Source organism: Lissotriton helveticus, chromosome 6 (assembly GCF_964261635.1).
Source record: "Lissotriton helveticus chromosome 6, aLisHel1.1, whole genome shotgun sequence".
Taxonomy (NCBI): domain Eukaryota; kingdom Metazoa; phylum Chordata; class Amphibia; order Caudata; family Salamandridae; genus Lissotriton; species Lissotriton helveticus.
This window is the reverse complement of record NC_136067.1, coordinates 1,698,952,961-1,698,974,155: the sequence shown is the minus strand read 5'-3', so window position 1 is coordinate 1,698,974,155 and position 21,195 is coordinate 1,698,952,961. Positions and strand designations below refer to the sequence as shown.

Sequence of the window (21,195 nt, the reverse complement as noted above, 5' to 3'; positions counted from 1 at the left end):
GGTGGGTGCCTCGGTGGAGCTGTGTGGTGGGTGCCTCGGTGGAGCTGTGTGGTGGGTGCCTCGGTGGAGCTGTGTGGAGGGTGCCTCGGTGGAGCTGTGTGGAGGGTGCCTCGGTGGAGCTGTGTGGTGGGTGCATCGGTGGAGCTGTGTGGTGGGTGCATCGGTGGAGCTGTGTGATGGGTGCCTCGGTGGAGCTGTGTGGTGGGTGCATCGGAGGAGCTGTGTAGGTGGAGCTGTGTGGTGGGTGCATTGGTGGAGCTGTGTGGTGGGTGCATTGGTGGAGCTGTGTGGTGGGTGCATCGGTGGAGCTGTGTGGTGGTGACTCGGTGGAGCTCTGTGGTGGGTGCATCGGTGAAGCTGTGTGGTGGGTGCATCAGTGGAGCTTAGTGGGTGCATTGGTGGAGCTGTGTGGTGGGTGCATCGGTGGAGCTGTGTGGTGGGTGTATCGGTGGAGCTGTGTGGTGGGTGCATCGGTGGAGCTGTGTGGTGGGTGCATCGGTGGAGCTGTGTGGTGGGTCCCTTGGTGGAGCTGTATGGTGGGTGCATGGGTGGAGCTGTATGGTGGGTGCATGGGTGGAGCTGTATGGTGGGTGCATGGGTGGAGCTGTATGGTGGGTGCATGGGTGGAGCTGTGTGGTGGGTGCATCTGTGGAGCTGTGTAGGTGGAGCTGTGTGGTGAGTGCATCGGTGGAGCTGTGTGGTGGGTGCATTGGTGGAACTGTGTGGTGGGTGCCTCGGTGGAGCTGTGTGGTGGGTGCATGGGTGGAGCTGTGTGGTGGGTGCATCGGTGGAGCTGTGTCGGTGGAGCTGGGTGGTGGGTGCATCGGTGGAGCTGTGTAGGTGGAGCTGTGTGGTGGGTGCATCAGTGGAGCTGTGTGGTGGGTGCATCAGTGGAGCTTAGTGGGTGCATTGGTGGAGCTGTGTGGTGGGTGCATCGGTGAAGCTGTGTGGTGGGTCCCTTGGTGGAGCTGTATGGTGGGTGCATGGGTGGAGCTGTGTGGTGGGTGCATCTGTGGAGCTGTGTAGGTGGAGCTGTGTGGTGAGTGCATCGGTGGAGCTGTGTGGTGGGTGCATCTGTGGAGCTGTGTAGGTGGAGCTGTGTGGTGAGTGCATCGGTGGAGCTGTGTGGTGGGTGCATTGGTGGAACTGTGTGGTGGGTGCCTCGGTGGAGCTGTGTGGTGGGTGCATGGGTGGAGCTGTGTGGTGGGTGCATCTGTGGAGCTGTGTAGGTGGAGCTGTGTGGTGAGTGCATCTGTGGAGCTGTGTGGTGGGTGCATCAGTGGAGCTGTGTCGGTGGAGCTGTGTGGTGGGTGCATCGGTGGAGCTGGGTGGTGGGTGTATCGGTGGAGCTGTGTAGGTGGAGCTGTGTGGTGGGTGCATCGGTGGAGCTGTGTCGGTGGAGCTGGGTGGTGGGTGCATCGGTGGAGCTGTGTAGGTGGAGCTGTGTGGTGGGTGCATCAGTGGAGCTGTGTGGTGGGTGCATCAGTGGAGCTTAGTGGGTGCATTGGTGGAGCTGTGTGGTGGGTGCATCGGTGAAGCTGTGTGGTGGGTCCCTTGGTGGAGCTGTATGGTGGGTGCATGGGTGGAGCTGTGTGGTGGGTGCATCTGTGGAGCTGTGTAGGTGGAGCTGTGTGGTGAGTGCATCGGTGGAGCTGTGTGGTGGGTGCATCTGTGGAGCTGTGTAGGTGGAGCTGTGTGGTGAGTGCATCGGTGGAGCTGTGTGGTGGGTGCATTGGTGGAACTGTGTGGTGGGTGCCTCGGTGGAGCTCTGTGGTGGGTGCATGGGTGGAGCTGTGTGGTGGGTGCATCTGTGGAGCTGTGTAGGTGGAGCTGTGTGGTGAGTGCATCGGTGGAGCTGTGTGGTGGGTGCATCAGTGGAGCTGTGTCGGTGGAGCTGTGTGGTGGGTGCATCGGTGGAGCTGGGTGGTGGGTGTATCGGTGGAGCTGTGTAGGTGGAGCTGTGTGGTGGGTGCATCGGTGGAGCTGTGTCGGTGGAGCTGGGTGGTGGGTGCATCGGTGGAGCTGTGTAGGTGGAGCTGTGTGGTGGGTGCATCAGTGGAGCTGTGTGGTGGGTGCATCAGTGGAGCTTAGTGGGTGCATTGGTGGAGCTGTGTGGTGGGTGCATCGGTGAAGCTGTGTGGTGGGTCCCTTGGTGGAGCTGTATGGTGGGTGCATGGGTGGAGCTGTGTGGTGGGTGCATCTGTGGAGCTGTGTAGGTGGAGCTGTGTGGTGAGTGCATCGGTGGAGCTGTGTGGTGGGTGCATTGGAGGAACTGTGTGGTGGGTGCATGGGTGGAGCTGTGTGGTGGGTGCATCGGTGGAGCTGTGTGGTGGGTGCATCAGTGGAGCTGTGTAGGTGGAGCTGTGTGGTGAGTGCATCGGTGGAGCTGTGTGGTGGGTGCATCAGTGGAGCTGTGTCGGTGGAGCTGTGTGGTGGGTGCATCGGTGGAGCTGGGTGGTGGGTGTATCGGTGGAGCTGTGTAGGTGGAGCTGTGTGGTGGGTGCATCGGTGGAGCTGTGTCGGTGGAGCTGTGTGGTGGGTGCATCGGTGGAGCTGGGTGGTGGGTGCATCGGTGGAGCTGTGTAGGTGGAGCTGTGTGGTGGGTGCATCAGTGGAGCTGTGTGGTGGGTGTATCGGTGGAGCTGTGTCGGTGGAGCTGTGTGGTGGGTGCATCGGTGGAGCTGGGTGGTGGGTGCATCGGTGGAGCTGTGTAGGTGGAGCTCTGTGGTGGGTGCATCGGTGGAGCTCTGTGGTGGGTGCATCAGTGGAGCTGTGTCGGTGGGTGCATCGGTGGAGCTGTGTCGGTGGGGCTGTGTGGTGGTTGCATCAGTGGAGCTGGGTGCATCGGTGGAGCTGTGGTGGGTGCATCGGTGGAGCTGTCGGTGGAGCTGTGTGGTGGGTGCATCGGTGGAGCTGTGTGGTGGGTGCATCGGTGGAGCTGTGTGGTGGGTGCATCGGTGGAGCTGTGTGGTGGGTGCATCGGTGGAGCTGTGTGGTGGGTGCATCGGTGGAGCTGTGTAGGTGGAGCTGTGTGGTGGGTGCATCGGTAGAGTTGTGTGGTGGGTGCATTGGTGGAGCTTTGTGGTGGGTGCATCGGTGGAGCTGTGTGGTGCTTGTCTCGGTGGAGCTCTGTGGTGGGTGCATCGGTGAAGCTGTGTGGTGGGTGCATCGGTGGAGCTGTGTGGTGGGTGCATCGGTGGAGCTTAGTTGGAGCATCGGTGGAGCTGTGTGGTGGGTGCATCGGTGGAGCTTTGTGGTGGGTGCATCGGTGGAGCTGTGTGGTGGGTGCATCGGTGGAGCTGTGTGGTGGGTGCATCGGCGGAGCTGTGTGGTGGGTGCATCGGTGGAGCTGTATGGTGGGTTGGCAGGCGCATTGGCAGAGGTCGAGCCCTAAAAAGGGGAAAAAAGATGGCCACTGAGATTTTGAAAGGTCATTCACAAGAGTAAATGCACCAGATTCTGTTACATAAGAAATCTTGCATTAGCAAAATGTGGCTGCACATTAAAAAAAATTAAATCACAAACCCTGGAGTTTAAGATAACATCTGGTTCAATATTTTAAAAACGGAGAAGGACCGCTATTGTGAACGGACACACCAGAGAGCACAAGTTTAAGCGGGAAAAACCCCCAAGATTACAAAGCATTGTGATCACCGGTAGCGGCCACAGAGGAAATAAGTGAAAATTAAAAACGGCAGCTAAACAAGCAAGTTGGTATGAACTGTATTATCACTACAATAGCACAAAGTTGCAAGAAAAACAAATCTACTTTGCAAGGTCGAGTCCTGTGAAAAGCATCTGCTGGGTGCCAGAACCGCCCCAATCAATAGACATACACTGCACACGTGTTAATAATACTAAGTCTAAACTACAAATAGGGGTAAAATTAACATAGCATTCTCTAATTCAGAATGCAGTACGAAGTCTCAAAACAATAAAAAGAAACCCCGGATTTCGGATAAAGACCACCACCATGTTTTTTAAAAGTATTTCTTTAAAGAAGAATACCGGCAGGGAGCTTCCCAGTACAGTCCAACAGTTCAAAAGCAATCTACAATGGCAGAATAATACGAGAAGATCTGTACATAAAAAAAACCAAAAGAAAAGTAAGGTCTCATGTACAATGATAGCATCTAATGTAAAGAGCTGACAATGACACCAGTAAAAGCGAGACAAACGGGGAGCAGCAGCCTTTGATGTGCCGGTCGGCCGTGGGCAGTGAATAATTAAGGGAGGAGAAATGCCAGAGCTCACGCTGGGGTAAGCTTGTGGAGGGAGGCTGGTGGCTTTGATGCTGTGCACGCGCTTTTTCACGGGCACAGCATCAAATCGCTCGTTAGTTAAGCTCTGGATAAGCTGCAATATGTCTCGACATCTGCAATGCTTGCGCATTGGCAGAGGTCGAGCCCTAAAAAGGAGGGTGAGCTTAAAGCATTTAAACTAAAATTCTGTACTTTCCATGGCATCGCATCTACCAGTATTTTATTGCCTTTCTGTGAACTTTCTGGTATTGCAACCTGACATATCACACAATAATGGACATGCACGTGAAACAAGCAAGACCTTTTGGCTTTGACAGTGTCTATTGAAAGTATCAGGTAAATGAGTATCAGGTAGCCACGATTTGAGACTGCTAGCCTACTTGGGAAGAGGGGAGAGCTGTGCTTTACCTGCCCGCACTGCTGCGGACTCTAACTCCCATCATCCTCTCTGCCTAGACACACATAAAGGCGCAAAGCTGTCCCACTGCATTGTAGCCGCGATTGGAGACTGCTGGACTGCTTTTGAAGAGGGCAGCGCGGGACGTGCCCAGGCCAAAAGCAGGCCCATCCACAGCTGGAAGAGTCTGGGCTGGGTCCCCCTCTGACATCTGAAATATTGGTTGTATGGTACCCACCTACCTATAGATGGCAAAATGTAAGTTGAAAACAACAGAGACAGGAGGAGAGATTATAAATACACTGGGCTCCTTCTTTTTAAGGGCGGCTGATGTCCTGACTAAGGAAATTAAGCTGACGGAAAGTCGCCTTTCCCTGGAGGAGGTAAGACCTGTCTTGGAATTGAAAGTGGTGTGTATGCAACAGCTTTATCAATCCATAATTCAGGTCTTACTATTACGCCCTCTTTTGACATTTCTAGAGATCATGAATATGAACATAACAATGAACTAGAGAGCAGCCCATGAATGGAACCTCCGGAAAAAATGAAGCGAGGGAGGACACAAAAACTTCCTTTGTCTAAACCTAAACCCAACAAAAATCTTAATCTGGGCACCCCTGCAGACACTAACCCGTTAACTCCTTTGATAGCCTCTGCATTTCTTACTACTGAGGTTCCTCCCCAAAACAACATTCTTTCAACCGCTTTTAACCAGACTATCTAAAGTAGAGGATACATTGACTTTCCGTTGCAATAAAATTCCTACTATGGTTAATGGTTTGGGAGGGTTACTGCTCCCGGATTTCTACAAACTCAGCTTCCACCATCTAATGCGGATTGTCTGAACTGCTTCACTGACCTCACAGATTTGTCTCAGGTCCCCACTGTAACAGCGCGACATGGCAAAATGGTTGATTTGGTGACTAAGAGTTCATGCCCCACCCTTACTAAAGAAAGGGCCCGATTGGGGGAGGTAGTTACTGGTATCGTTCCATCTGTAGATACTGGATTAGCTGGTGAAAGGGGTATTGTTGATCCTCTTCAAGGGCAAGGCCAAGGGCATTTAATGGGTATGGAGGATATGGCATTTGCGCAAGGAGAAAGACTGGATCTCCCCCTGGCTGCTTGTCCTTTGGTCAATGTTTTTGACAATATCCCTATATTAAAATCTGACCAACAGGAATCTACTGTGCAGCTAATGCATAAGACCTTGTTTTGGCTTTCAAAATTCTCAAAAGGAAGGTTCAACCTGTACCAATATCTTATTATTATAGCGAGAAGAGTCCATTGGGTGGGTTTTGCACCAAAGGTCATTGGAGGGGATTGTATAGATGTGAATTTTAATGATCACCGACTTTTAGGCGACTTATTGAGATTACTACCTAATGTTCCTTCCCTTGACACTGACATTTTCACCCTCCCTCTGGGTTTCTTCTATAAACACCCCAGGTTATATACAACTGCACACTCTAAGATGAGTGCTCCCTGTTATTCTCACCCCCTTTTTTTAATACCTAAAACCAAGAAAAAAGTGCTCAAGTTCCTCCTTCTTACAGATTTGCTTCACTAGGGGATATCGATGTGTGCGCTGACTGGCAAATCGCGGCTAACCATCCCTAAAGAAAAGGATACTCTCCCTCCTTCCCTTTCTAGATCCCAAGACCTGCCGCCTGCCGAAATTGCTCTGGATTCTCTGTGTGAGGATTTAGGCAGAGAGGGTAGTAAATCAGAATCTGTAAAAGTTAATTTGTGGAATGTAGCGGGCTTCAAAAAGAAAAAGGCCAACTCTGATTGGCTGGCCTTGGTGACTCAATTTTATATATTATGTTTCCAGGAAACATGGGAAATTGACCAGATTAATATAGATGGTTATCGGTCCTTTGAGACACCCGCAATACGGTCTAGGGCTGGCCGATCAAGAGGAGGATTAGTAACATTAGTGACTAACACATTAACATTAAAGGTGATAACATTTTTAAATACTACTCCTTATTACCATTTTTTTTATTTGAGGTGCATAAAGGCCGCAATTGGATCCTTATTAACTTTTACAACAATATATTTGAGTGTAACCAGGCAATGGTGTTGGTCCCCCTGGAAACAGACATTACCGACTTTTTAGAAAAATCACATAAAAATTGTGACATCGCCTAGATGGGCAATTTTACTGCCCACAGTTGCAACAGGGGGCTCAACTGTATGTGGTTTGACATATTTTGATGTGGACCCCTTTTTTCACTTTTCTCACAATGATTATGGAAATATTCTAAATGGGATAATAATGGCTAATAACCTTGAGAAAATTAATCTATATGATACTATAACTGGCTAGCTGGTCTCCACTTTTTCTACTGGTTCCTATTTTTGGACCCTAGATTATATTTTAGTTTCAGAATCCATTAAATCATATTGTACTAATATTAAGCCCTACTTTAATGCCTTTAGCGATCATGCGGCAATCACTTACTGCGCGGCAATATCTCAAAGGCGTAAACCATCAGAGAGATTATTACCAAAGCTCTCTACAGCAAGGAAGAACGGGGTTGTTTTGAAGTGGGAAAAGGTGGATACTATACAGTTCACTGGCCAAATCGTGGGCAAAATGGACCAGGAGATTATGACCTGCTTGGACTTAAACACACACTATATTGATCGCCGGGCGGCCTTTGAGCGAATCCTATAAGAGATCAAGGATAATTTGTCTTGTCAGGTCTCAAATGGGACTCTCAAAAAGGTTTGCTGGTTTGATAATGTGTGTGTAAAGGCCCTTAAAAATCTACATGGTAGGTGTGAGTTGGACTAGCTGTTGGGCCTTCCAACCTCCTTAGTTGCTCATTGCTTTATTCTCCAATACATATTACAGCTTCCCCTGTGCGGGATTTGTGGCGGTATTGTCGCCTATTTATTTCCATTTTCTTGTCCCTTTTCTTTCCTTCCCCTCTCCCCTTTCTGGGAAACTTTGAATAAAAACACGTTTTACAAAAAAAAATCTACATGACGCCTTAAGGTCAATACCCAGAGATCAGAATTTAGTGAAGTCATCACGTTTGACATACAAAAAAGCAAGATTAGATAGATCATATTCGCTTAGAGAGGAGGCCTGGGAGAATTTACAAAGAGCAGCAGCATTAAACAGCAGCAGGGACTTTTGGTCCATAATTAATGCTCCTTTTTAAGAGAGGAAAAGGAGATTTATCTAGGGTCCCATTTGGACGAGGACCCATGGGTTGAACATTTTGTAGCACTTTTTGGGAATACAGGCTAATAAAAGCCCCATGTGCAGCCTTACCAATCTGTAATTCCGGATATTCTTTAACATTTAGTTTGGATGAAATTAAACTTGCTTTAAATCATTCTAAGAGATGTAAGGCCCCTGGACCCGACGGGGTTCCGATCGACTTTTTCCTGGATAACCAGGACCTCTGGGTCCCATTACTCACAAATGTTTTAACACCGTAGTGCGAACAGGCCCGTTGGTATCCTAGAAAAAGTCGGTCATAATCCTGATTTTTAAGAAAGGGGATAAGGCCGCACCAAAAAAACTATAGGTCTATCTCCCTATTAGATACAACAGCAAAACTAATGGGGCGGGTACTCCTGAATAGATTGAAGAACTGGGCCTCTGAAAAGAACATAATAATCCCTAGCCAATATGGCTTTAGAAAAGGAAAGGGGATGGTGGACCAGTGCCTTAAATGATCCCTTATAACTGCAAATATACAGTGGCTAAGAATGCCCATTTGTATATGGTATTTATGGACTTATCAGCCGCCTTTGATTGTGTGGCCCATTCCAAGTTATGCAGACGATGCAGTGCTTTTGGGCGCAAAGTGGTTGTTGGACTTGGCCCTTATGGCAGGTTCACCCCTAAACTTTTTGCTTGTAATGGTGACCTGGTGATGGTGATTTTTGGGTTCTGCGCACTTTCACTGTGTCCCAGTGGAAAGTGCGTGCGCACTTTGAGTGCATGTGGTGAGATAGGCCTGCCCTCCCATAGGAATGCATGGGGAATGTCTGTGTCCCTGGTAGTTCCTGATGCGTGAGCTGTGCATGCTCAAATTTGGTATGTGCGAACTCGTGAGAGTGAATGCTTCGCAATGATGTATGTGGCATGATTGTGTCTTGTGTACAAATGCCACTTCTAGGAGTTGGCATATTAGGGTAAAATATGCCTGGCGTGTGATTGGCTGGAGCTGGCTGGTGAGCCTGGCTCCAGGAAGGCTGGACGGGTCTGCCCGGTGGTGAGTGGGAGATTAGCATGCTGATGGCTGGGGAGGAGTGTACCTGTGTCCTGAATGAGGCTGGGTTTTCCCCAGACAATGCTGGCTCCGCCCCCTGTGGTGCGACTGATGACCCTAGCCCTGCCAGTGAATGAAAAGGGTGAATGAGCACATCAACAGTGCTCACCAACCAGCTGCGACTGGTTTCTCCCCTCACCCTGTGTCAGAACAAAGGAATGTGGTGTATAAAAATGGGGCTGTGTCCCCACAGAAGTTGTTCTTTCCTGATCCTACTTGAGGGGGGCTGCTGCTGCTGCTGGGGCCAGGAGGAACCGCCACTTGGACTGCCTCCCTGCCTGGAGGGCCAGTGAGCTGGCCCCTGGCCCAGCCTTGCCCCCCCCGCCTTGCTGCACTCCTGCTGGACCTTTATTTAACTTATAGCGCTGGGAGCGCTTTATTTGTGCCTTTTAGCGCTGTGAGCGCTTTTCCCTGCCTGCCTAGCGCTGAGAGCGCTTTTCTTTGCCTATGGCGCTTGGGAGCGCTTTGCCTGCCCTAGCGAGTGCCCGCCTCGCTTATTTGTAATTAATTTGCCCCCTGGCAGGTGCCCACCCTGCCAGTGGCCTTGCCGCTAATTTGGTGCTTTTACGCGAGGGAGCCCACCCCTCGGTAACTTCATCCCGCCTGCCTGAGACGGGCCGCCGCGCTGCCCGCGACGACCCGGAAGTGGTTGTCAGGCCGGCCGCTCAGGGCGCGGCTCGACCGGAAGTCCCGCCTCCATACCCCCAGGGCCGCGCTGCCATTGACGGCCCCAGAGGAAGTCAGGCGGATTGCAGCGTGACGGGGCCAGGCCGGAGAAGCAGGAAGCAGCCTGCACGTCCTGCCGAGGCTCCCGAGTGAGAGAAGAGCCCCGTGGTGACCGGCAGCCAGAGTGAAGATCTCCCGCCGAAGCCCGGTGAGTGCGAAGGGCTGGGCGGGGGCTCCGTGAGTGCCTGAGGCATTTTTATGTTTTTGAGCCCCAAGAGGCTCTTGGTGTCCACAGTTGTCCACGAGTCCCCAGGAGGGGGACTCCAACAGCGGCCACATTTGGTGCACGAGCCTGCAAGGCTCTTGGGGGCAGTTGCATCGGTTTCGGGTCCCCAGCAGGGGGACTCCAACGTGCCGGGCCATTTATAGTTAGAGGGGGCGCCGGGGCACATTGTCGGTGCCCGCCCCCCCCTGCCTGTGCGATCCTTGTATTGAGAGCCCACGAGGCTCTAGCATCACGGGGGCATTTTGATTTACGTAGAGCCCCGAGAGGGTCAAGACTGGCGCCACATTTGTTTGAAGAGCCCACAAGGCTCTGGGGGCATTTTTGTGTTTAGAGCCCTGAGAGGCTCGAGGTGCCAGATTGTTTCAGAGCCCAGAGAGGCTCAGAGGGGACATTTGGTTGCGCAAAGAGCCCAGCGAGGCTCAAAGGGGCCAGTCAATTGGGTAGAGCCCTGAGAGGCTCAGGGGGACATTTTATTTCTTCAGAGCCTGTGAGGCTCCAACGTGAGTCCCCATTGTCTGCACCAGTTGCCAGCACTTTGTGGGCAACTGCTTCGTTTAGGCCCCTGACATTTGGGACACAGGGCGTCCTAGCCCCAACAAGGCCAGTTGGCCTAGGGACAGTCACAGGTGGTGACTTATGTGAGTTTGGCGCAATTGTTCTTTTGCTGCACCTCTGAATGTGTTTTTTTATGCGTCATGTGCCTTGTTCCTTACACCTCTGAATGTGTGTTATGCATCATGTGTTCTGTGCTTCTACCCCAAAGGTATTGTGATACTTAGGTGGTTGTTTTTCTTCCTAGTACAGGTGGTGCTAGTGAGGTCCTGGTTACCAGTAGTTACTGGTTGTGTACTACAGTGATTTTACCTTCTATGTGCTATGTTCTAAAAGTGTTACTTCTAAAAGTGCTGATTCCTGACTGTGGTCCAGGTGGCCCTGTCTTGTACATATCCCCTGTAAATTCTGCCCGTGCCTGTTGGCACATTGTAAAGTGTGTGTTTTTATCTAATGTGTTTTGGTGTAATACAAAGGCTATTTTTATATAACCTTGTGTGGAGTTTCCTTTGTGGTGGGCCTTGGGAGTTGTTGCTGGGGTGCGTGCGCAGATACTTAACTCACATCGCCTCCAAGTTTAGCCTTGCTGCTCGCGCCACGTTACCTAGAGGGTGAGCAGGGGTTATCTTGGCGTGTAACTCCCTTGCCCTGACTTAGGAGTGGTGGTCTCTGACTGACTTTGGCGCAAGCCCTGGCCAGCCGGGGCTCCCATTTCTAACAGTGGTCATGCACTGCAGAGACTCATAGAGGAGTACGTAAAATTTATGAATAATCTGGATATGAGGATTAACCAAACTAAGTCATTTGTACTTGTGGCGGGTATGACTCTAACGAAACACCCCACTTTGTCTGTTGAAGGCCGCAATCTTGAGATTGTGAATTCATTTAATTATCTTGGTATTATTCTTACCAGGAAAAATTCAGGGGTGCATATGGTGATTAATAGAGGAATACTAATGGGAAAAAGTATTGGAGGGCTTTTTAGATTTATAAAGAAACTTGGCTCAACGCCATTAAATGTAATAAAAAAGATCTATGAGGCAAAAACACTCTCTATCGCTGCTTATGGGGCAGCTGTTTGGGGCTTTTCGGATATTTCGAAATTGCAGACTATCAAGGACGTTTAAAAAAAAAAAATGTGCTAGGTGTTCCGCAATCGTGTTCATCTTACATTGTTCACTCTGAGCTGAGTGCCCCTTATATAACAGATACAATTCATAGTGCCCCACTCAGTATGGAGGAAAGAAACCCCAAGTCTAACTAGACATATTTTGGTGGACTGTCTGAATTTAGATGGGATACTTAAAATAAAATAGCTAAAATATGTTGAGGTCAATCTCCAAGCAATTGGGTTACATAAACTATATGAGGACCCAAATTCATGTTTGACCATATCCAAAAAAGAATTAAAGCTTTGTCTATTGGATAATTTCGAAAAGAAAAGGTAGGACCTCAACTGTAATTTGACCACAGTAAGACATTATCTTCTAGCCCCTACTATAATCAATACTTTGACCTCATACCAGTCTTTTTTGTATCAAATCTTCAGCATATATACATATTACAGAGATTCCGACTAAATTACATCCCGCTTATGTTAGGTTACCCCCCGAATTCTTACTCCATTGATGCCCTTTCTTTATCCCCATGTGAAAACCATTCTCCTCAGAATGATTTGCATATTGTCTTTTTCTGTAAGCTGTATCTGAATGAAAGGAAAAGATACACCCTCCCACTTATTTGTAAATTAAATATCAGACAATGTCACCCAGCACTTTTACTTCCAGCAATTACTGGATTTCCTAGTATGTTTCTGTTTGCCTTCGTTCTTCTTAGCTGCTATAAAGACAAGAAGTCGAAATCCCTAGTGTGAATTTTATAAGTAAGATAAGGGTCACTCGATTAAATTTTGATCTTGTATTAATGAATTTATTTTATTTGTCGTGTTTTTAATCTTTTTTTTAATTATATTTCATGTATCGGAGCTTTTAGAGACGTCTCTTTTATCTTGTAATGTTTTACTAATACTTTGGAATGTATATTTTGTAGAATACTTTTTATGGTGTCATCTTAAAGCGAAATAAAGTTATTTGATGATGAGTATCAGTGCTTTTTGTTATGAAGAATTAGAATTGAAAATGTTTTAATAAGTAAAATATGAGACTGTCAATTTAACAGTGCTAAGGTCTGTAGAAGGGTTAGTAGTCTTTAAAGGGTCGCAGTCACTCCCTTTCTTCCTTTTGTACCGCTTTCATCTGCTTTCATCTGCAATCTCCCACTGTGTTAAGCTCTAACACCCTTTTTTACCCCCACATCTTTCTGAAATTTCTAATCCAAATATCTCACACCTCTTCTCTTTCCTCTTCAGCTCCTATTTTTCACTCTCTTCCGCATGCTCTTACTTGCTTGATTGTTTGATTGGCTCAGATGCTCCGTCCATCACCACCCCCTTTTGTACCGCTTTGTTCGCCATAAGTTGGCAGGGTATGCTCAGACGTGAGTCCCTTGCTCACTTTGCCTCTGAATTCAAGCAAGCCTGGCTGAATACGGCTGAAATGCCAGAAACCGGTCCTAGGAAGCTTGTTTCCGGTCCAGGGAAAGCATGGCTTGGCAGTTCGGGCTGGACTGTTCCCATGAGGCACAGGGTCAGACTGATTTGCTTATGGCCATGTATGAACTGGGGTGGTAGAGTGGGCTAAAGAACGGTGATGGACTAAACCCAGATCTATTGACTGGGTGTGAGTGTTTGATTGGCTCAGATGCTCTGTCTATCACCACCCCCTTTTGTACCGCTTTGTTCGCCATAAGTTGGCAGGGTATGCTCAGACGTGAGTCCCTTTATCACTTTGCCACTGGATTAAAGCAAGCCTGGCTGAAGACGGCTGAAATGCCAGAAACCGGTCCTAGGAAGCTTGTTTCCGGTCCAGGGAAAGCATGGCTTGGCAGTTCGGGCTGGACTGTTCCCATGAGGCACAGGGTCAGACTGATTTGCATATGGCCATGTCTGAACTGGGGTGGCAGAGTGGACTAAAGAACGGTGATGGATTAAACCCAGATCTGTTGACTGGGTGTGAGTGTTTGATTGGCTCAGATGCTCCGTCCATCACCACCCCCTTTTGTACCGCTTACTTGCTTGTCCAGCACTTCACCACCCCCCACAAAAAACACACCCACTCGCCTGTAAGCATTGTGTTTTTCGTCTACTTTAGCCCTGTCTCTTTTTCAATAGTTGTGTATGCCCTTTGCACAGATTCATAATTACAATAACCATGTCACTATTGCTCTGTGTGCTCTGCGGGAAGGCCAAGGATTGAATGAGCATGTGTTGAGAACACCTTTATTACCAACTGTCAGGCACTGTGAGAAACCTGCATATATCAACTGCAGAGGTCTTAATCATGGCCCATTATAAACATCCACCAACAACCTGAACCCACAGACACCTAGAGGCGACTACATGCTGTATGAAAAAACAAATGACAGAAACACAGTATCCTGGAAAAAGTAAACACTCTTAGGACATGCAAGATTAAGTAAAGCACGTGAAATGTTCACAGGAAGTATATTGCTTACATGGGTTACCTAATGTTTTTTACAGTCTTTATTCAGATATTGATCTGTGCTTTTTTTTTTAGTAAGGCTAGGAACATGAATGTAGGGCACGATAGGGACCTAATAAAAGGTCAGGTTTTTTGTTATTACTACCAGGTCTGAGGCCTAGAGGGACCCTCCACATGTATAGCCCTATAACCACTTTAGTACGTTTTACTTCAGAGAAACGACTTTCGCAAAAGGAAACCAACCATTTATCCTTTAGAGTTCAAAAGATGTACTGAATATGCATTCAGTACTGCCTCTACTGGATTCACGTGTTATTGCAGGCAGAGGATACTCTAGACCATTTTGACCTACTTTTCCAATGGTGTGTATGTGCTGAAATGAATCTTACCATTCCTTGGATCCACTTTTATTTGCTAGTGGTCCACAACTCATTTCGAAATTTTTTGATAAGGTCAACTTCTATGCAAGTTCCAAATCAATGTCCTCCACCATAGTAAGCCAAATTGTAATGAGTTCAATGTTTTTGTATGTATATTTGCAGAGTGATCTATCACCCAGGAGGGTGTCTTAGTGCTGGGCATCAGCAGTCCTAGCCTAGCCTAGGACTAAGATAATGGGAATCTCTTTGAAGAGCGATGCCTGGGCAGAGGAAAAACAGCAGCTCTCACCCTGCTCGACCTCGCCATTGCCTTCAATACTGTCTTCCACAACACCCTCATCAGAATACTCCACGAGATTGGCATACAAGGATCCACTCTCGAATGGGCCTGTTCCTTTCTCACGGGAAGAACCCAAAGGGTCAGTCTCTGCCACCCTTGAAATCAGAGACCAAGAAACTGATATGGGCTATCCACAGGGATCATCCCTCACCCCACTTTTTCCAACATTTACATGGCATCGCTCACCAACAGCATTTGATCACAAGACATCACTGTCATCTCCTACACTGATGACATCCAACTCATCCTTTCCCTGGCGGACAAGACAAAAACCAGCAGAACTAACTTCACCAACTGCATCACCATAGTAGCAGACTGGATGCAAACCAACTACCTGAAGCTACACTCCGACAAGACGGAAGTTCTGGTCACCCGGCAACAAGACATCCCCATGGCGTTCCACCTGGTGGTTGTTGGAGCTAGGACCAACACCCACACCCACACCCACAGATCATGTATAAAAGCTAGGGATCATTCTAGATGACAAGCTCAACATGATGCCTAGGCTTTCCTGTTTTCAGTTTCTATTTTTGGTAAATTCTGGTGGTGTTTTTTCAGTGTTTTCCAGTGATTTCAATACCTCAAAAAAACAGTGCTTTTCAGTGATTACTCATTTCCGCGCCATAAAAAACAACTGAAACAGTGTTTTACCGGTGTTTGTGGAACGCTTTGCTTTTATTATTGCTTGTTTTCTTCATTGATGCATGGTATATAGACAGTGTACGTACAGTGTATATGAGGTCCAAATACATTTTTACAAGTAGAACTTATTGTAATAACCCATACAATATTTCGTCAATGAGTCTTTGGTCATTCGCGCTCTCTCTTTCCTTCCCATGAAACGTTTATTTGTGAAAAGGCCCTCTCGACTTTGGCACTTGAGACTGGCAACTCCAAAACAGCCAGTACACAATTTGCCAACTTTGGCCACTGACGTAGCTTTCCATGCCAATACTGGTGCGCCTGAAGGTCCCTGCGACAGGTTTTGCAACATATGCGTTGAACTGGGTGCATATGCCCTCAGAGGTATTAAAGCGGTCAAAAATGAAGCTGTACTTTTCAAAGTCTGGAGATAATTCCCCTTTATGGAAGGGGTCTAACACTTGCGCAGAGTACCACAGTGAGACTTCATTGACTTCAAACGACATGGTTGGGGAAGGGACACTTCTATGCATCATTGCTAGCCATTTCTCATGCATAGTAAAATAACATTTCCTGAATTGGTCCTCAACATTTCTTTGCTTGACTAGTTTCAAGCACTCTAACATGGAACATGTTGCAGTGCCAAAGTCACTAAAAGTGTCGCCCAGCCTACTTTCGAGGAGATGTTTCACATCTACACCAATTATGCTGAACACTTGGTAGACAAGGGTATTTCCTGACTCTAGTTTTTTGATTCTGTCCACTACAGCAGTCATGCTTTCCTGGAAAAACCTAAGAATGCAGTAGAGTCTACTTTTTTTCACATCACTATCAATATGCGGCCGAAGATCGAGATCAATACAAAAAAAACACTTAGAAACCGGTTGCTTACTGGAGATGCCACTAAACAGTCTCCCAACCAATTGGTGAAATTGAAGAACACATATTTGAGGCATAGGCTAGCATAAGAAGCCATTTTATCTTTAAAGCATGATGACCCCAAACAAAAAGTCTAACCAGCCACCCTAAATGAGACTCTCAGTCCAATCACACATGAAAAATTAGTTTTAAAGAAGGGCACAATGTGTCTCAGGTTTTCGCTCTGGGACTCTCTCCCTTGTCCCCTTGGCCTTGAATTGACTAAGGATTGGAAAGTCTTGAAAACATGTTTGTTCCAATAGCTGACCTTGAAGCAAAACCTTCAGCCATCATGACTCTAACAGGCACATTCAAGAAAACTGCCAAATTGCAGTTTCTAAGTGCTCTTGAGTTAAAACTCTAAAAATCTGTATCCTTGGTACCCTTAATGCTTTTTAACCATCATGGTTTTTAACAGAGGGGCACTCAGTTACTTCTCAGAGAGACGAGACCTAATGTATATCTTTAATTGTTCATATCATAGTATAGAATACGGGCGTCCAATGTCAGAAGAGGTTGTAACGCAACTGGTCCTTATGTAAAGCTCTCTGATACCTACGGGTCTTGTTTGCGCTATATAAAACCCTCCTCCCTAAAAAACTATGGAGCAAGAATTCACACGCATCATTTATAAATTGAACTCATTTACATGGTCAGTGACAGTACAGAAAATCTGGCACTGATTTGTTACTCCTGGGCCTACCTTGGTTTAGAAGAACTTGCGGAGGCTCTCCATCCATTTAACCACAAAAATGAAAAACTATTAACCCCCAAGCTCTCTGACGCTGATTGGAACCTCTGAATTGCAGGCCGTAGACAGATCGAGTGCACCAAGAAAGTCGTACTCTTAAACAAAATACATTATATGAGCAATACTTGTAGTTACAGCATGCTTCATCTCAGGCCCTGAATTGTATATGCAGATACTTCATTCTACCCAAGTGTGGTAAATAAATAAATAATACCCTATTTTTGACTAGACTTATAGCATAACAGATAGCTCAATAAATAAGAGTCAAGATTCGAGGTAGTAGGAGTTTCTGCAGGTTTATTACAGCATAAGGACAGGATCAGGACAACCTGCATAGGAACAGAATGACAGGGCCCAGCAGGACAACTGGGGCCCAGCAGGGGAAAAGAGGCCCAGCAGCTGCTGGGGCTAGGTCTGGGATGAGCGCGCTAGCATTTAATAACATAACATTGACTTATATACATAGCGCAAACACATAGCATTACATTGCAGTAGGCGTAACAGTGGGTGGAGTAGAAGGCGTGACGTGTAGCAGTCGCGAGAGATAAGAGTAAAAGTAGGTGTAACTGGGAGTATACATAGACACGTGATGCAAAACGTAACAGAATATGTCATGAATGGGCGGAAACTTTGGAGGGGGCTACCTAAGGAGCCGGGACCTCTAACCTAATGGTGCGCGAAAACTGACAATGACGTGTTACTAGGAGAAGCTGGGGGCTACGAACTCTGTGCTAGGAGCAGAGACTAAAGTCTGAAGGGTCGGAGCGACATGTACCTAAACCCTATCTGGTATCTAATGTTTAGGGAACATGTTGATATAAACTAGAAGTCATGAGGGGAGAGGCTAACCTGACTCTAAGACTGGACCATGCATTATTCTACATGTAGTGCGTGAAGAATATTAAATGACTATTAAATACAGTATTTCTCTAACGTGGAGACGAGAAGGCTAGACAATGACGGAAACTATTGATGCAGTTCAGTAGCTTAGGAATGCAGAGAAGGAGGACTGAACTGATAGCAGGAACTATAACATACTTTTGGCAGACTCAGGGGCAGAGCCGGGGTGCACCGGGCACTGCAAGGCAGGAAGTAAGTGAAGGGTCGAGGATACAGGTGGGGGCTGTATCGCTCCTCAGCGAGGCTTTCAGGAGACAGGAGCTGAATCTGTGGTCCGGGCCCTTTTGAGGCCTGGAAACGGGGACTTTATAATTGAATAACGTGCACACTGAGAAACGTGGCAACATTACTTACATAGGCCTGATATTCGTAGTATTCACGAGGACTGGAAACTAACATACTAGAGGTGGACACAACTGTAATTGCGTCTTTAATCAGAAATGGGGAATAACATATGCATATTGATCATGCACACATAACACATGATGGATGAGGCGTAGGGACACAGAACATGGCAAAATTTACTTTTCCACATTCCCTCCTTGTCACTACGTTTCCATCAGGAAACATCAATATTCATGATACCGTCTATCATTTCATACAGTACCATTTGCTCGTCTCGAATTGTCTTGGAACGGGATTTAGAACAGGGCTTGGGACGGGGAATACAAGAGGTAGCACACATGCTGCAAATCGCAGGGCCACATTGTATACAGAGGCAGCAGCTAAATATGATCGCTACTGCAATACCTAGAAAGGACAGGACTTTCCATCCCCATGCGGAAATTACATTCCAGAACCAACCGGACCATGTCCAGGTGCCTGGATCTTGGTGTAACAGATGGGCAATTTTATGGAGTCTGGTTATAGCTGAATAAACAGACGGCGCGTTATTAGGAATGAAAATACAACAACTGGATCCGAGAATTCTACAGGCCCCGCCCCTATCGGCCAGTATGACGTCAAGGACGAGACGATTCTGTAAAACGACAATTCTCATAAAGGATTGCTCTTCAGTTAAATTACCTAGAGCGGAGGCAGTCTCATCTACTACTGCTTCAAGGGTTCTTGTTAACCTACGGATTAGCTTGCTATTTACAACTGTACCTAAATAAGGGAAAACACCTTTATCTATATCAATGAATTGCTCTGCGGCAGTTTCAGTATAATCGACAATCGGGAGATTTCTCTTGTGTCTAGTGTGTGCTAAGAAAGAATTCCTATGATAGTCAGGTGGGGCTAGAAAAACAGGTGGCAGTAGGAAAGCAATGTAACAGGTTCCCTCCCAATCGAGGGGCAGACGGACATATGCAGTTTGACCACAAACAAAATAAGAATGACGTGAAGCTTTGAAAATAGATTTCCCACTGTCACTATACTCGATAACAGTAGTACATTCACTATGACCTATGTGTACAGAACCATAACTACGGACACATAATTCGCCTTTGACTGGTAGTACTGAAATAGCGGGTGAGTCTGGAGTAGTATCAGACTGAACATTCAGAACCATGAAATTCGACGAATAATTTCCTAAATTATATACTTCATTTTCTAAATCTAAACCTGTTCTGTGGGGGAAACCTTGCTTGTCTGGGAAACATGTACTGTTAAGAAAAGACATATCTGTTGAGGATGACGTTAACGTGGACCATGCTCCACACGAACCATTGTGTGAGAATGGATAAGGAAAAAGTGGCAGGACTCCCTTCGGTGTCTGGAAAGGGGGGAGTCGACCACACACCCAACAATTAGTGGCATTGCTGGTCTGGTGTGAATAATGTAACATACGGATAAATGTGTTATTACGCATGGCGAGGCGGTATGAATATTCGTGAGGAGGCAGATCACTAAACGTGTGCTCTACTGTAGCATGAGCAGACATATTTACATGAGGAACTGAAAAACACAGATAGAAAGCATAGCTGGTGCAGGAAATCATTATGCTGAGAAATAATACAAAACTCAGAAAAACGATACATTTGATTGAACTTTGACTGACTCTCTCACTATGGGGGTCTATTTTATACATGTCAGAAACAGTTTAACCGTTTCACCTAGGGGAGGACTTATACAATCAAACTGGCTGACTTATTAGACCTGAGCTTTAATTTATACTCCTGTTGCGGAGTTTTCTCTAACAAGGGAGGGGTTGTAATAAAGTCTTGTGCGGGACAGTCCTTTAAAACAATGTTCTGGCAATCCTTCGAATCCTGGGAAATGTTCTTGGAAATGTTTTTGAAGTCTGGTCTCGGTCCTTTGAAAAGTTTTACATGAGAAAGGTGAACCCACCCCTTCCTGCCTTCCAACTTGACGGCAGTTCGGGTGGTCAAGAGGACCTGACGTGGCTCTTTCCAACGGGGTTCCAGCGGACTTGATCTGTCGAAATTTCTGATCATCACAAGGGACCCTGGAACGATCTCGTGCGGTGCCACCTCGGTATTGTCTGGAAATGCGGCGGCAACCTGTGAACGACATGAGTTGAGGGCAGACATCAAGGAAGCTAGGTAATCTGTCAGCATATTACATGAAACATCGGTAATACTTCGGGGTCTAGGAGTACCCCACATGTTAGGGGGGCGGCCGAAAACGACCTCATACGGGGACAGACCTGATCTGGAATGTGCGACCATACGCATGTAAAACAGAGCGACTGGCAGAGCTACTAACCAGTCCACACCCTTGTCTTTACATATTTTAGCAATTCGAATTTTCAGAGTCTGATTATGCCTTTCGACTAGTCCAGCTGCTTCTGGATGGCGTACACAATGGAACTTCCACTGGTACCCTAACAAAAGGGAAACATGTTTCATGAGTTCGGATGAGAATGGCTGGCCGTTATCAGAATATACGACTCTAGGGAGTCCATATCTAGGGAAGAATTCACGAACCAACTGCTTGGCAGTGGTCGCGGCTGTGTAATCTGGGACTGGATATGCTTCTGTCCATCTGGACAAGGCGCATACAACTACAAGGACATACTTGAAACCTCGACATCGCTCCATTTGAATATAATCCATCTGGAGGACCTCAAAAGGGTGGTCAGGGGGCTGGAAACCACCTTGTTCCACCGGAACACTTTTACCTGGATTAAACTGACAACATATCATACAGGTACGGACTTTCTGCTTGGCTGCAGCTCGTAAATGCTTGTTGAACCAAATGGTCTGGATACTGTCTAACATAGCTTTTTCTCCTAAATGTGCTGGACTATGTGCAGTATTGATAATGACTTGAACCATA

The 21,195-nt window shown here is 47.2% G+C and overlaps 1 protein-coding gene across 2 annotated transcripts in view; it reads left to right on the top strand.

The window, feature by feature from the left end:
• Window positions 1–21,195, top strand: part of TASP1 (taspase 1) — a 723,830-nt gene that overhangs the window by 9,171 nt on the left and 693,464 nt on the right. Inside the window, exon 1 of one of the 2 annotated variants that reach the window (XM_078649555.1) lies at window positions 4,951–5,042. The exons of the other annotated variant lie outside the window; for it this stretch is intronic. The gene's annotated coding sequence lies outside the window, so the exon portion shown is untranslated. Of the gene's footprint in view, window positions 1–4,950; window positions 5,043–21,195 lie in introns of those variants that run through there. 2 annotated transcript variants of the gene reach the window in all.